Consider the following 14,864-nt stretch of genomic DNA (forward strand, 5'->3'; position numbering starts at 1 on the left):
TTTATTCATACACATTCTCATAATCATACTTACTTCACACTTCATCAACATATACACACAAGGTATCAACCTATCTAAGAGCCGAAAGTTCGTTAGTCGATCGAACGAACACTATTTCAAACGAATTGACTTTTCTGATGCACATGTAAACATACCTTATCGTATGGGTTTTTCGAGCGTATTAATTGAATTTATTACAGCAACAAAACGCTCACCTTCAACCGAGCTTCTTCGGAATTTAGCCGGATATAACCACAAGCACAATTGCCTTCGGGTCTTAACCCGGATTTTGGTAACTTGCACAAATGCCTTCGGGTCTTAGCCGGATATAACAACTCGACGAATGCCTTTGGTCTTAGCCCGGATATAATCACTAGCATAAATGCCTTCGTGACTTAGCCGGATATAATCGCTAGCATAAATGCCTTCGGACTTAGCCCGGTATCATTCAAATGCTCATGTACACATATATCAATAATCACGACACATCCATATTCCATTCTCGTTACTATGGCTCAAACACAAAACATTTATCAAACCTTTCCAATTTCGGCTCAATAGCCACACACAAAGAGCATGATTACAATTGACTTTATAACTTAGTCCCTACGCACATTCGGCTGTCCGCCATAATATGACAAATCATTTCAATATAATTCAAGTAGGGTCATTACTCGAAGACTTACCTCGGATGTTGTCGAACGATTTCGACGGCTATTCGATCACTTTTTCCTTTCCCTTATCCAACTGTGGTCCTTTAAGCTCTTGAGCTAATTCACACAAATTTAACTTATTAAAATCTTATTATGATAGCTTATGGCCGAATATGCATGTCCATGTTGAGGCCAATTATACACTTAATACCACACAAAAACAGCATACATTTTACTAACTAACGCATTCCATATTGTAACTCAATACGCATCCATCATTTATTTCATAACCGAAACATCATCATATGCAAATATATACCTTGAGATAGTATATATGTCATACCAATACATCATGTGCAAACATATGTACATATAGGTGCAAGGGCCGAATCTCAAGTTGCTTATATCCAAATATAAACACATATCCAAAGCTCAAATCTTACCTACCATGCAATATGCATAAATCATACTTATGGATATACCATGGCCGAATACACCACAACACCATACCATTTCAATTTGGTCATGGTTAAACAAAGAACTTAGTGTCTCACTCAAAATGCTAAAAGAAAATCCAAGAGTCCTCAATCCCCATCACATGTATCATTATCAAGCTTGATATTTAGCATGCAATGGCATTAACACAACATCCACCTTGGCGAATATCATTCCCATGACATAGCAAAGATTTGAACCATGGGCTAATAAGAACATCAAGCTAGCAACTAAAACATGCATGAATCTCATGGCACAACCTCAAACATACCTTAATCTTGATGCAAGTATAGCCAAACCCTTCCTAATCCTCTTCCAAACCAAACATGAAGCAAAAATTCCCTCTTCTTCCTTAGAATTTTCGGTCAAGAGAGAATGAAAAGGATGAACAAATTTTTTCTTTTCTTTTCTTCAACTCACGGCAATGGGGAGGGGAGAAGCCTTCACACACATTTTTTTTCATTTTTTATTACCCATACACCTTAGCTTAATGCTTCTCCATATGCACCAACAAAACATGTCTATGACATGTTTTGCCCATCCTCCCTTGTCATGGCCGCCACCACTTATAAAAAGAGGGTATTTGACATGCAAGACCATTATTTTGCATGCATGCTTTAATTAGTCATCATACATTTCCTATCCCCATCACAAAGTTTACTACTAGGTCCTTTTAGTGAAATTCACATTTATAATCCTAAATCAAATCATCAAAAATGTCACACATGAGTTAACACACAATATAGGCATCAAAATAAATTTTAAATTATTTTTATGCCTCGGTTTTGTGGTCCCGAAACCACATTCCGGCTAGGGTCGTTTTAAGGCTGTCACACTATAGCCTTTCTTTTATTTATTTTTATTTTAGTCAAATAAGTCACCAAATGTCCACCTAGCCTAGTCAACATGACTCCCTTTGTCCCCTATGGCCGGCCACCTCTTTTAAAAGAGTCTAACTGCACTTTAAAGATCGCAAAGTATGGTTCTCTAGCTATTCAACACATCCAGATAGTAAAACAAAACTTTAGCCCTTTATGCGATTTAGTCCATTTTCGTAATTGAGCTTACAATCGCTAAAATTAATTCACAAAATTTTCATGCACTCATATAATCATGCTATAACACAAAAATAATAATAAAATAAATTTCTCTGACTCTGGATTTGTGTTCCCGAAACTAGTATTCCGACTAGGCTTAAAATTGAGCTGTTACAATTCCCCCCTTAGGGATTTTCATCCCTGAAAATCTTACTGGTGAAAAGGTTCGGGTATTGGTTTCTCATTGTCTCCTCGGGTTGCTATGTGGCTTCTTCGACTCCATGCCTATGCCACAAAACTTTCACGAGTGCTACACTCTTATTCCCCAATTGCTTAACCTTCCGAGCCAAAATCTTAACCGACTCTTCACCATATGTTATATCTAAACAAATCTCAACCTCTGCTGACGAAAGAACGTGCGAAGGATCCGAACGATAATAGCACAACATCGACACATGGAAAACATTATGGATCTTCGTTATCTCGGATGGCAAGGCAAGTCGATATGCTACTGGTCCAATTTTCTAGGTCACTTCATAAAGTCCAATAAAGCGAACTTAATTTTCCTTCCTTACCGAATTGGAGAACTTTCTTCCATAGGGATACTTTCAAAAACACCTTATCACTGACTTGAAACTCAATTTCTTTTTGTTTCAAATCTGCGTAGGATTTCTGTCTATCTAATGTGGCCTTCAAAAAGTCATGAATTACTTTTACTTTCTCTTCGGTCTCTTTGATTAAATAAACCCCATGAACTTGACCCTCTCTAAGTTCGGTCCAATATAAGGGCGTTCGACACTTACATCCATACAAAGCCTCATAAGGCACCATTTTCAGACTTGACTGATAACTATTGTTGTAGGTGAATTCGACCAGCGGTAAATACCTTTCCCAACTTCCTCAAAACTTAAGAACACAACACCGTAACATGTCTTCCAGAATCTAAATTACTTTTTCCGACTGACCGTCAGTTTCCGGGTGAAAAGTAGTTTTAAAATTTAATTTCGTCCCTAACGCCTCTTGTAACTTCTTCCAGAACTGCGAGGTAAATCTCAGATCTCTATTCGAAATAATCGACAAGGGCACTCTGTGAAGTCCACGATCTCAGAAATATACAAATCAGTAAATTTCTCAAGGAAGTAGTCGTTACGTACCGGTATAAAATGTGCCGACTTTGTAAACCTATCAACAAAAACCCAAATGAAATCCTTTTTCTTTGGCGTCAAAGGCAACCTCGACATGAAATCCATTGTTGCCTATTCCCATTGCCACTCGGGAACCATTACGGGTTGAAGCAAGCCCGAAGGTACTTGGTGTTCAGCCTTCACTTCTTGACAAACTAGGCACTTAGAAATAAACTCTGAAATGTCTCTATTCATTCTCGACCACCAATACATTTTCTTCAGGTCATTATACATTTTAACACTACCCAGATGGATTGATAAGCAACCACTATGTGCCTCTCTCAAAATGCTTAGAATAAGCTCACCGTCTTTAGGTACACATACCCTATCTCAATACATCAAACAGCCGTCGCTACCAATCCGGAAGTCTGATTCATTGTTCGTCTTGCCCTGAGTCATTTTAGCTTGTAAATCCTTTTCACCCTTCTGAGCTTCACAGATCTCTTGTAGGAATGTCGGTGTAGCTCTCAATTCTGCCAAAACTGAACCATCATTAGCCACAGACAACTGAGTATTCATGGCCCTCAAAGTGAATAATGACTTTCTAGTTAGAGCGTCGGTGACTACATTCGCCTTTCCCGGGTGGTAGTCGATTATCAACTCATAGTCTTTTATCAAGCTAACCATTGATGTTGCCATAAGTTCAACTCCTTTTGAGTCATCAAATACTTGAGGCTTTTATGGTCAGTGAACACTTGACATTTTTCACCATACAAATGGTGTCTCCACATTTTCAATGTGAACACGATGGCTGCCAACTCTAAATCATGCGTCGGGTAGTTTTCTCGTATGGCTTCAACTGTCTCAAGGTGTAGGCTACAACCTTACCTTCTTGCATGAGCACGCATCCCAATCCATTCAAGGAGGCGTCACTATATACCATAAATTCCTTTCCCGGTTCTGGTTGCACTAAAACTGGGGCTTCAGACAATAAAGCCTTTAATGTCTCAAAACTCTGTCGGCACTTATCTGTCCATTCAAACTTGACCTCTTGCTGTAGCAACCTTGTCATTAGAGTAGCTATCATAGAGAATCCTTTAACAAATCGTCGGTAGTACCCCACTAAGCCTAGGAAGCTTCTAATCTCTGATACATTCCTTAGCAGTTTGCACTCCACAATAGCCAAGATCCTACTTGGATCAACTCTAATTCCACCACTCGATACGATGTGTCCTAGGAATCTGACCTCCTAGAGCTAAAACTCACTTTTACTAAACTTGGCATACAATTGTTTATTTCTTAAGGTCTACAAAATAGTTCTCAAATACTCCATGTGCTCTCTTTCATCACGAGAATAAATTAATATATCATCGATAAAGACCACAATGAACTTATCTAAATACTGTCGAAAAATGCAGTTCATTAGGTCCATGAACACCGCAGGGGCATTTGTTAAACCAAAGGGCATGACAAGAAACTCATAATGACCATACCTTGTCCGAAAAGCAGTTTTCGGCACATCTTGTTCCTTTACTCTGAGCTGGTAATAACCGGACCTCAAGTCAATCTTTGAAAACACAGTGGCTCCTCTCAATTGGTCAAATAGATCATCAATTCTTGGAAAAAGATACTTGTTCTTCACAATCACCTTGTTGAACTGTCTGTAGTCTATACATAATCTCTGTGACAGCCCTAAAGTGACCCTAGTCGGAAAGCGGTCTCGGGACCGCTAAACCGAGTCACCAAATTATTTGAATACGATAATTATTGCCTAAAATATGTGAATATGAATGTGTGAAAGTTTTAAGCTTCAATTTAGTAAATTGCATGTGAATTTAGTCAATAGGACTTATGTGTGACACTTTTGAAATGTGATAGGTTAATCTATAAGGATCTATTAGTGCATGTGATAAAAGGGTGGACTTGCATGTCAATTTCCCCCTTAAATTAATAGTGGCCGGCCATGACAAGGAAGGTGGACAAAATATTATGGGCAAAACATGTCATAAACATGTTATGTTAGTGATTCATGTTAGAAAAAATAAAATAAGGAGTATGGGCAACAAAATAATAATAATGAGAATGTAAATGATGATGAACAAAAAAAAAAGAGAAAGGGAAGAAAAAAAAAAGCTCTCATGTTGTTCTTGGCCGAATGGAAGGAAGAAAAGGAGGGGGAAGAGCTTGGAGAAAAATCGGTTATGGTGGTTTACTAGACTAAGGTATGTTGATGTTGTCCATGAGATTCATGCATGTTTTTAGTTGTTAGCTTGAGTCCTACCTAGCCCATGGTTCGAATCTTTGCTATGTCATGGAGATGATATTCGGCTAAGGTGGATTGGTGTTGAGGTTATTTGCATGCTAAAAGTGAATTTTTGTAATGATGCATGTGATGGAGGATTGATGACTTTTGAATTTTCTTTTTAGCATTTTTGAGTTAGACCTTAAGTTCTTTGTTTAACCATGACCAAAATTGAAATGGTATGGTGTTTTGATGCATTCGCCATGGTAGGAAGTAGGAGAGAATATGGTTGTTGTTAGACAAGTAGAGTCTAACAAATGAGCACATATGTGCATTAGTCGCTAGATGGAGAAGAATCGACTAGCAAGTTGTGTGCTGTTTAATATAATTTTGAACATTATTGAGTAATGTATGTGTTTTGGAATTGATGGAATGGAGAGTATGCTTAAATTGTGTTATGAACAATTATATGTTAAATCAAGGTTTGCTAAGCTAGCTATTAAGGTGAAGGGCAATGTTAGTATTTGATTTCTAGTGTATATATGTGTAATAGTCGAGTTTGAACTTGAAACAAAATGGTATTTAGTCAATGCAAGTGACCATATTTGTAGAATGTATTAAGTATACAATCGGCCTCAACATAGACATGCATATTCGGCCAAATGAATGAGTACATAGGTTGATGTGTATGTTCGACCATAGGAAAGCATATTCAGGGCTTTATCTTGACTTAGAAAATTCGGCTAAGGTGAATATTGACTAATATGTTGAATTTGATTCGTGATTTCATACATATATGACTCTAATGCCTAATATATAAGGGCTAAGTACCTTGAGTTCCTCTTTTGAGGCTCAAATGATTAAATCAATTTATTTGTTAAATTAAGCTCAAGAGCAAAGGGGAACTAAATCCGATAAAGGGAAGGAAAAAGTGGTCGAATAGCCATCGAAATCGTTCGACAACATCCGAGGTAAGTTTTCGAGCAATGAGACTTAGTTTATGATTTGATTAAGTCATGATGTATGAGCATAACAAATATACAGTGAGATGATGATTCTACTTGAATTATATGTTGAGTTAATTAGTCTATACGTATGACGGGTAGCCGTATGTGCATAGAGATCATGTTATAAAGCAAACTAAACCATGTTGTTTGTATGTGGCTAGTGAGCCGAAATGGGAATGCTTAATACGTGACTTATATTTGAACTCTAATTATGAAATTGAAATATAGATGTGTCATGATTTATTGATATGTGTATGAACATTCGGATGATAACCGGCTAAGTCCCAAGGCATTTGCGCTTAGTGACTATATCCGGCTAAGTCCCAAGGCATTTGTGCGGGTTATTATATCCGGGCTAAGTCCTCAAGGCAATTGTGCGAGTTACTACATCCGGGCTAAGTCCCGAAGGCAATTGTGCGAGTTACTATATCCGGGCTATGTCCCGAAGGCATTCGAGTGAGTAGCTACATCCGTTAAAACTCAAGGTACTTGGCTTGGGAATGAGCGATCTTGCTGTAATAAATTTGAATTAATACGCCAGAATCCCAACGACGAGGTACGTTTCAGATATGCATTGGAGTAGTAAATTCCTTTGAAATATTATTCGCTCCGTTAATTAATGAGCTTCCGGCCTTGGGCCAAGTTGATCCTTTGTGTATGAATATAAGGTTTGGAAATGTGAAGTAACTATGATATTGAGAATTTGTGCATATGAGATTATCCGTTTAGCCATATGAATGCTATACTTTAGTTGTGTCAAATTGCATGGCTTAAACTTACTAAGCATTAAATGCTTACTCCGTTTTTTTGATTCTCAGTTTTATAGATTTTGGTTCGTTAGCTATCAGACTCGGGATTATTGAAGTCGAAGTCGTCCACACTATCAAACCCCCTTTTGGTACACTTTTGGTTGAACTTTGAAATGGCATGTATAGGACTACCCCTTTTTGTTGGGGGTCATGGACCCTTTGGATTTGTATAATTTTGGATAGCCATGCGAAAATGGCTTGTATATGTTTTTAGCATAATGTTATAATCGTTTGGAATGGATATGGTTATTGAGAGGTGTGGATATGCTTGGCAAGGATTGGCCATTGAAATGGTTAATCACTATCATACTTTGTGCTATATATGCTAAAGGGTTAGTTGAATCATGGAAACTATGTAAAAGGTAAAGTCTACCCTAAAGGCAGATGCTGACAGCAGCAGTGGTGTGAATTTGAAAAATCACTAACAATAGTAGAAATGGAATTAAATAGTGAATAAATTATGTAACTGAACCTTGATTAATCTATTTTCATATGAAAGTAGCGAAAAGACCATATGAATTGTATTTCAAGAGATACTTAAGTTTTGGTGGGACTGGGCCAGAGCGACTTCTGGATCCCCTGATCTGACTTTGGAAATTCATTATAATGTAACAAGAGATAATTAGAAGTCATGGCATATATGTATAGATTCCTTTTTGAGTCTAGTTTCGTTAGAAACAAACGGCATAAGCATTGAAGCCCTGTACAAGAAGTTATCCAAGTCGCAATGCAGGAAGGTCAGTGTGGTCGAACCCTGTAACATGGGAGACTTTAACTAATAAACTGTACTAATTTACCCGACCAAAAATTCTAGAAAAAAAATTGTAGATGGATATATGAGTCTAGTTTCAGCTAAAAATTACGAAACTGATTTTGGAGTTGTGGAACTCATGATATGATTTTTAAGGTGACAGTGACACAGTTAGCCAGCTGTCTGGAAATTTTTAAAATGAACTGTGAAATTAAGTGAACTAAGTCTGTTAACCCCTCGTGTTCGACCCCGACGACGGTCTCGGGTACGGGGTGTTACAATTTTATTGGTATCAGAGCCAGGTTTAGTCAATTCTAGGACTACCGTAATACGTTTGGGTCTAGCTATACATGCCATTTTTGTGATTATTTGATAGTGTGGTGATTTCTGACAATTGAAAATGTATTTATTTATAGTAATGGATCCCGATCCCGACCGAGCGGTAGCTGATGATCTTGAGAGTGTAGTGCCTGCTCCCGCACAAGGGACAGCTCCGGTGGACTCTCAACCTATTGCTAGTAATCCGAATGATGAAGCTAGACCAGCTTTCTATAGCGTGATGAATGATTGGTTCAACCAATACATTCGAACTAATACGGCTGTTCCACAACCTCCATTCCCGACTAATGCCACCTCAAGACCTACAATACCTCCAAGAATCGACCACATAAGGTCAAATAAGCCCCAGTTGACAGAATCCGAAAACACGGGGCTACTGAATTTAAGGCTACGGATAGCGATGATGCCGAGCAAGCTGAATTTTGGTTGGACAACACTATTCGGGTCCTCGATGAGCTATCTTGCACACCCGATGAGTGCCTAAAGTGTACTATCTCCTTGCTGCGTGATTCTGCCTACTATTGGTGGAATAAGTTGACTTCTGTTGTGCCCAAAGAGCAAGTAACTTGGGAATTTTTCCAAACCGAGTTTCGGAAAAAGTATATCAGTCAGAGATTCATGGATCAAAAACGGAAGGAATTTCTTGAACTTAACAAAGGTTCCATGTCGGTTACCGACTATGAACGAAAATTTGTGAGGCTTAGTCAGTACGCACGAGAATGCATTTCATCAGAAGCTGTAATGTGTAAACATTTCGAGGATGGACTAAATGATGATATAAAGCTGTATGTTGGCATCTTGGAAATCTGAGAGTTTGTGGTACTTGTCGAGCGAGCTTGCAAAGCCGAGGAGCTCAGCATGGAGAAAAGAAAAGCTGATATGGGAGCAAAAGAGTCTCGTAAGAGGTCTTCGGGGAGGCCCTTTCAACAGTCATCGAAGAAATTCAGAGATGATTTGGGGCGATCTAGAGACACTTCTGGTTTTTCTAGACGAGACCGTGATCGACCTTCGTGGAGTGCACGAGTCACTTGGTCGCCGATGTTGGAAATGATCGTCGAGACGTAGCGGAGTGTCAGATTATGTAAATGGCACTCGAGGAGTTGTAGATTCCATGATCGCTCTGTTACAAGTCTTGGTCACCGACCACTTTATCAAAGATTGCCCGAGATTGTCTGAACAGAACGAAAATCAGAGTGGGAAACCTGGTGCTACTACTGCTCGGGGTAGACCATCTAGGAATACGGGTAATGCTAGTGGCGGTCAGAGAGGATCTAGAGATGCTACAACCAGATCCGAGGCTCGTGCTCCTGCTAGAGCTTACGCTATACGCGCACGCGAGGATGCTTCCTCGCCAGATGTTATTACCGATACTTTTACTCTCTTTGATACTAATGTGATTGCTTTGATTGACCCTGGTTCTACTCATTCTTATATATTTGAAACCTTAGCATCCAGTAAGACTCTACCTGTTGAGTCTACTGAGTTTGTAATTCAGGTGTCAAATCCTTTGGGTCGTTATGTGCTTGTCAACAAAGTGTGCAAGAAATGTTCCCTAGTAATCCGAGGTTCCTGTTTTCCGGCCAATTTGATGCTTTTACCATTTGACGAATTTGATGTTATCCTCAGTTTAGATTGGTTGACCGTCCATGACGCGGTTGTGAATTGCAAAAGCAATACTATTGATTTGAGGTGCGCAAATAACGAGATAATCTGAGTTGAGTCTACGGACTTAAAGGGGTTGCCAGCTGTAATATCATCAATGTTGGCCCAGAAATATGTAAGAAAGGGGTGTGAAGCATACCTTGCGTATGTACTTGATGACAAAGAGTTAGAAAAGAAGCCCGAATCGGTGCCAGTGGTTTGTGAATACCCGGATGTTTTTCCCGAAGAATTACCGGGTTTACCACCTGTTCGAGAGGTAGAGTTTGGTATTGAGCTTGTACTGGACTACACCGATTTCGATAGCTCGTGATCGTATGGCACCAACCGAAAGTTAAAAGAGTTGAAAGCTTCGATTGCAAGAGTTGACGGATAGGGGTTTCGCTCGACCAAGTTTCTCACCTTGGGGTACACAGTATTGTTTGTGAAAAGAAGGACGGAACCATGAGGTCGTGCATCGACTATTGTCGGTGAATAAAGTGACAATAAAGAATAAATATCCGTTATCTGCGCATTGATGATTTGTTTGATCAACTAAAGGGAGCCTCAGTGTTTTCAAAGATAGATTTGAGATCGGGTTATTATCAGTTGCGAATTCGAGATTCGGATATACCCAAAACTGCTTTCAAAACGAGATACGGTCACTATGAATTCTTAGTGATGCCGTTTGGGCTCACTAATGCCCTTGCGGTATTTATGGATTTGATGAATCGGATCTTTAGACCGTATTTGGATCGATTTGTAGTTGTGTTTATCGATGATATTTTGGTCTATTCGAGAAATGAAACCGATCATGCTGAACACCTGGGATTAGTGTTGCAAATTTTACGGGATAAAAGTTATATGCTAAGTTCGAAGAAGTGTGAGTTCGTTAAGAGAGGTTAGCTTCTTGGGCCATGTAGTATCCAGACGGTATTCGAGTTGACCCGAGAAAGATTTCGACCATACTTAATCGGAAGCCTCCAGAAATATTACGAGGTTCGAGCTTTTGGGACTTTTTGGTTACTACCGACGGTTTGTAAAGGTTTCGATGATAGCCACATCAATGACGGCTACTTCAAAAGATGTTAAGTTCGAATGGACGGAAAATGTCGAAAAGTTTTGATCAACTGAAAACTTATTTGATTGAAGCTCAATTTTAGTGCAACTGAATCGGGCAAAGAGTTTGTCATCTATAGTGATGCCTCCCTACTTGGGTTAGGTTGCGTATGGATGCAAGAAGGTCGAGTTGTGGCCTATGCGTCGAGACAATTAAAGCCACATGAGAAAAATTATCCGACCCATGATCTCGAATTAGCTGCCATCGTATTTGCTTTGAAAATATGACGACATTACTTATTTGGTGAGAAGTGCCATGTATTTTTGGATCACAAAAGTCTCAAATATTTGATGACTCAAAGAGACTTAAATCTGCGACAAAGACGTTGGCTCGAGTTGTTGAAAGATTATGAGCTTGTCATTGACTATCACCCGGGAAAGGCTAATGTGGTTGCGGATGCCTTAAGTCGTAAATCACTGTTTGCTTTATGAGCGATGAATGTACACTTGTCCGTTCTATCCGACAATGTGTTAGTGGCAGAATTAAAGGCCAAACCATTGTTGATTCATCAAATTCGTGAAGCTCAGAAAGTCGATGATGAATTGGTTGCAAAAACGGGCTGAATGTGTTCCGAATATGGAATCAGAGTTTCAAGTTGATGATGACGATTGTTTGAGGTTCAGAAATCGTTTGTGTGTTCCAAGAAATTCAAAACTTATTTCGATGATTTTGAACGAAGCTCATTGTAGCCGAATGTCAATCCACCCGGGGAGTACGAAAATGTACAACGACCTAAGACGTCAGTTTTGGTGGCATGGTATGAAACGAGACATTTCCGATTTTTTCTCGAAGTGCTTAGTATGTCGCAAGTGAAGGCGAACATCAAGTGCCTCATGGTTTACTTCACCGATCATGATACCGAATGGAAATGGGATCGAGTCACGATGGATTTTGTATCTGGGTTGCCAGTGTCAGCAAGTAAGAAAGATGCGATTTGGGTCGTTGTTGATAGACTACTAAGTCGGCTCACTTTATCCCCATACGCACGGATTTTTCAATGGATAAACTAGCTGAATTGTATGTTTCTCAGATTGTGAGATTACACGGGGTACCTATTTCTATCGTGTCGGATAGAGATCCGAGATTCACCTCACGATTTTGGAAGAAATTGCAAGAAGCTTTGGGTACCAAGTTGCACTTTAGCACCGCTTTTCACCCCCAAACCGATGGTCAATCCGAGCGGATAATTCAGATACTTGAGGATATGTTGAGATGTTGCATCCTCGAGTTCAAGTGGTTCATGGGAACGGTATTTACCTTTGATTGAATTCGCCACAACAATAGTTTTCAATCAAGTATTAAGATGGCACCTTACGAGGCTTTGTACGGTCGTAAATGCCGTACACCATTGTTTTGGACCGAGCTCGGTGAAAGTAAAATTTTCGGAGTTGATTTGATTAAAAATGCTGAACAGAAAGTAAAAGTAATCCGTAAAAGTCTGAAGGCAGCCACAGATCGTCAGAAATCGTATGCGGATTTGAAATGAAAAGACATTGAATATCAGGTGGGAGATAAAGTGTTTCTTAAAGTTTCACCTTGGAAAAAGATACTCAGATTTGGCCCTAAGGGCAAGTTGAGTCTGAGATTCATTGGGCCGTACAAAATCTCCGAACGAGTTGGTCCAGTTGCGTATAGATTGATTTTGCCCCCTGAACTTGAAAAGATTCACGATGTCTTTCATGTTTCGATGCTTCGACGTTATAGATCTGATCCGTCACACGTGATTAATCCATCAGAAGTTGAAATTCAATCTGACTTGAGTTATGAAGAATAACCGATTCGTATCCTAGCTCGTGAAGTGAAAGAGTTGCGAAACAAAAGGGTTCCGTTAGTAAAGTTGTTATGGCTCAAAAACGGAGTCGAAGAAGCTACTTGGGAAACTGAGAACTCTATGAGAGCACGATACCCAAACCTATTTACCGGTAAGATTTTCGGGGACGAAAATTTCTTAAGTGGGGGAGAGTTGTGACAGCCCTAAAGTGACCCTAGTCAGAAAGCGGTCTCGGGACCGCTAAACCGAGTCACCAAATTATTTGAATACGATAATTATTGCCTAAAATATGTGAATATGAATGTGTGAAAGTTTTAAGCTTCAATTTTGTAAATTGCATGTGAATTTAGTCAATAGGACTTATGTGTGACACTTTTGAAATGTGATAGGTTAATCTATAAGGATCTATTAGTGCATGTGATAAAAGGGTGGACTTGCATGTCAATTTCCCCCTTAAATTAATAGTGGCCGGCCATGACAAGGAGGGTGGACAAAATATTATGGGCAAAACATGTCATAAACATGTTATGTTAGTGATTCATGTTAGGAAAAATAAAATAAGGAGTATGGGCAATAAAATAATAATAATGAGAATGTAAATGATGATGAACAAAAAAAAACAGAAAGGGAAGAAAAAAAAAAGCTTTCATGTTGTTCTTGGCCGAATGGAAGGAAGAAAAGGAGGGGGAAGAGCTTGGAGAAAAATCGGTTATGGTGGTTTACTAGACTAAGGTATGTTGATGTTGTCCATGAGATTCATGCATGTTTTTAGTTGTTAGTTTGAGTCCTACCTAGCCCATGGTTCAAATCTTTGCTATGTCATGGAGATGATATTCAGCTAAGGTGGATTGGTGTTGAGGTTATTTGCATGCTAAAAGTGAAGCTTTGTAATGATGCATGTGATGGAGGATTGATGACTTTTGAATTTTCTTTTTAGCATTTTTGAGTTAGACCTTAAGTTCTTTGTTTAACCATGACCAAAATTGAAATGGTATGGTGTTTTGATGCATTCGGCCATGGTAGGAAGTAGGAGATGTAACACCCCAAAACCCGAGACCATCGCCGGTGTCGGACCCGAGGGTTAACAAACCAAGTTCACATGTTTTTGCCCACCAATTTGACATTTCCAGTCAGGCTGGAAAACTGCGTCACTGTCGCCTTAAAAATCATATCTCGAGTTTCAAAACTCGGAAACTGGTTTCGTAAATTTTCCCTGAATTTAGACTCATATATCCATCCATGGATTTATTTCTAGGATTTTTGGTCGGGCCAATTGGTACAGTTTATTAGTTAAAGTTACCCCTGTTACAGGGATCGACTGCTCCGACCTTCGCGCGGTATAACTTGAATATCTCTCTGTACAGGGCTTTAATTCTGGTGTCGTTTGTTTCTAATGAAACTAGACTCAAAATGGAATCTGTACATATAAGATATATCTCCTAATTCTTTTGGATAATTTATAGTGAATTTTAAAGTTGCGACAGGGAACCCAGAAACCATTCTGGCCCTGTCTCACAATAGCTTTAATATCTCTTAACCTGTAACTCCTATGACCGTTTCATTTCTTCCATATGAAAATAGACTCATCAAGGTTCATTTACATAGCTTATTCACTATCTAATTCCATTCCTATGAATTTTGGTGATTTTTCACATTCACGCCACTGCAGCTGGCAGCATCTGTTTTAAGATAGGACTCACCTATTTGGTGGTCTCCATGATTCAACTAGCCTTACCATACATAGGTTCATATATGATCATTTTAACTGTGCCAATGGCTGATCATATGACCAACATTCTCATTTCCAAGCCATAGCCACATCATGACACAAAATATATACATACAACCCACAATTAGTCTAAGTTCATACTTCCTTTT

Source organism: Gossypium arboreum, chromosome 12, assembly GCF_025698485.1.
Source record: "Gossypium arboreum isolate Shixiya-1 chromosome 12, ASM2569848v2, whole genome shotgun sequence".
NCBI classification, from domain to species: domain Eukaryota; kingdom Viridiplantae; phylum Streptophyta; class Magnoliopsida; order Malvales; family Malvaceae; genus Gossypium; species Gossypium arboreum.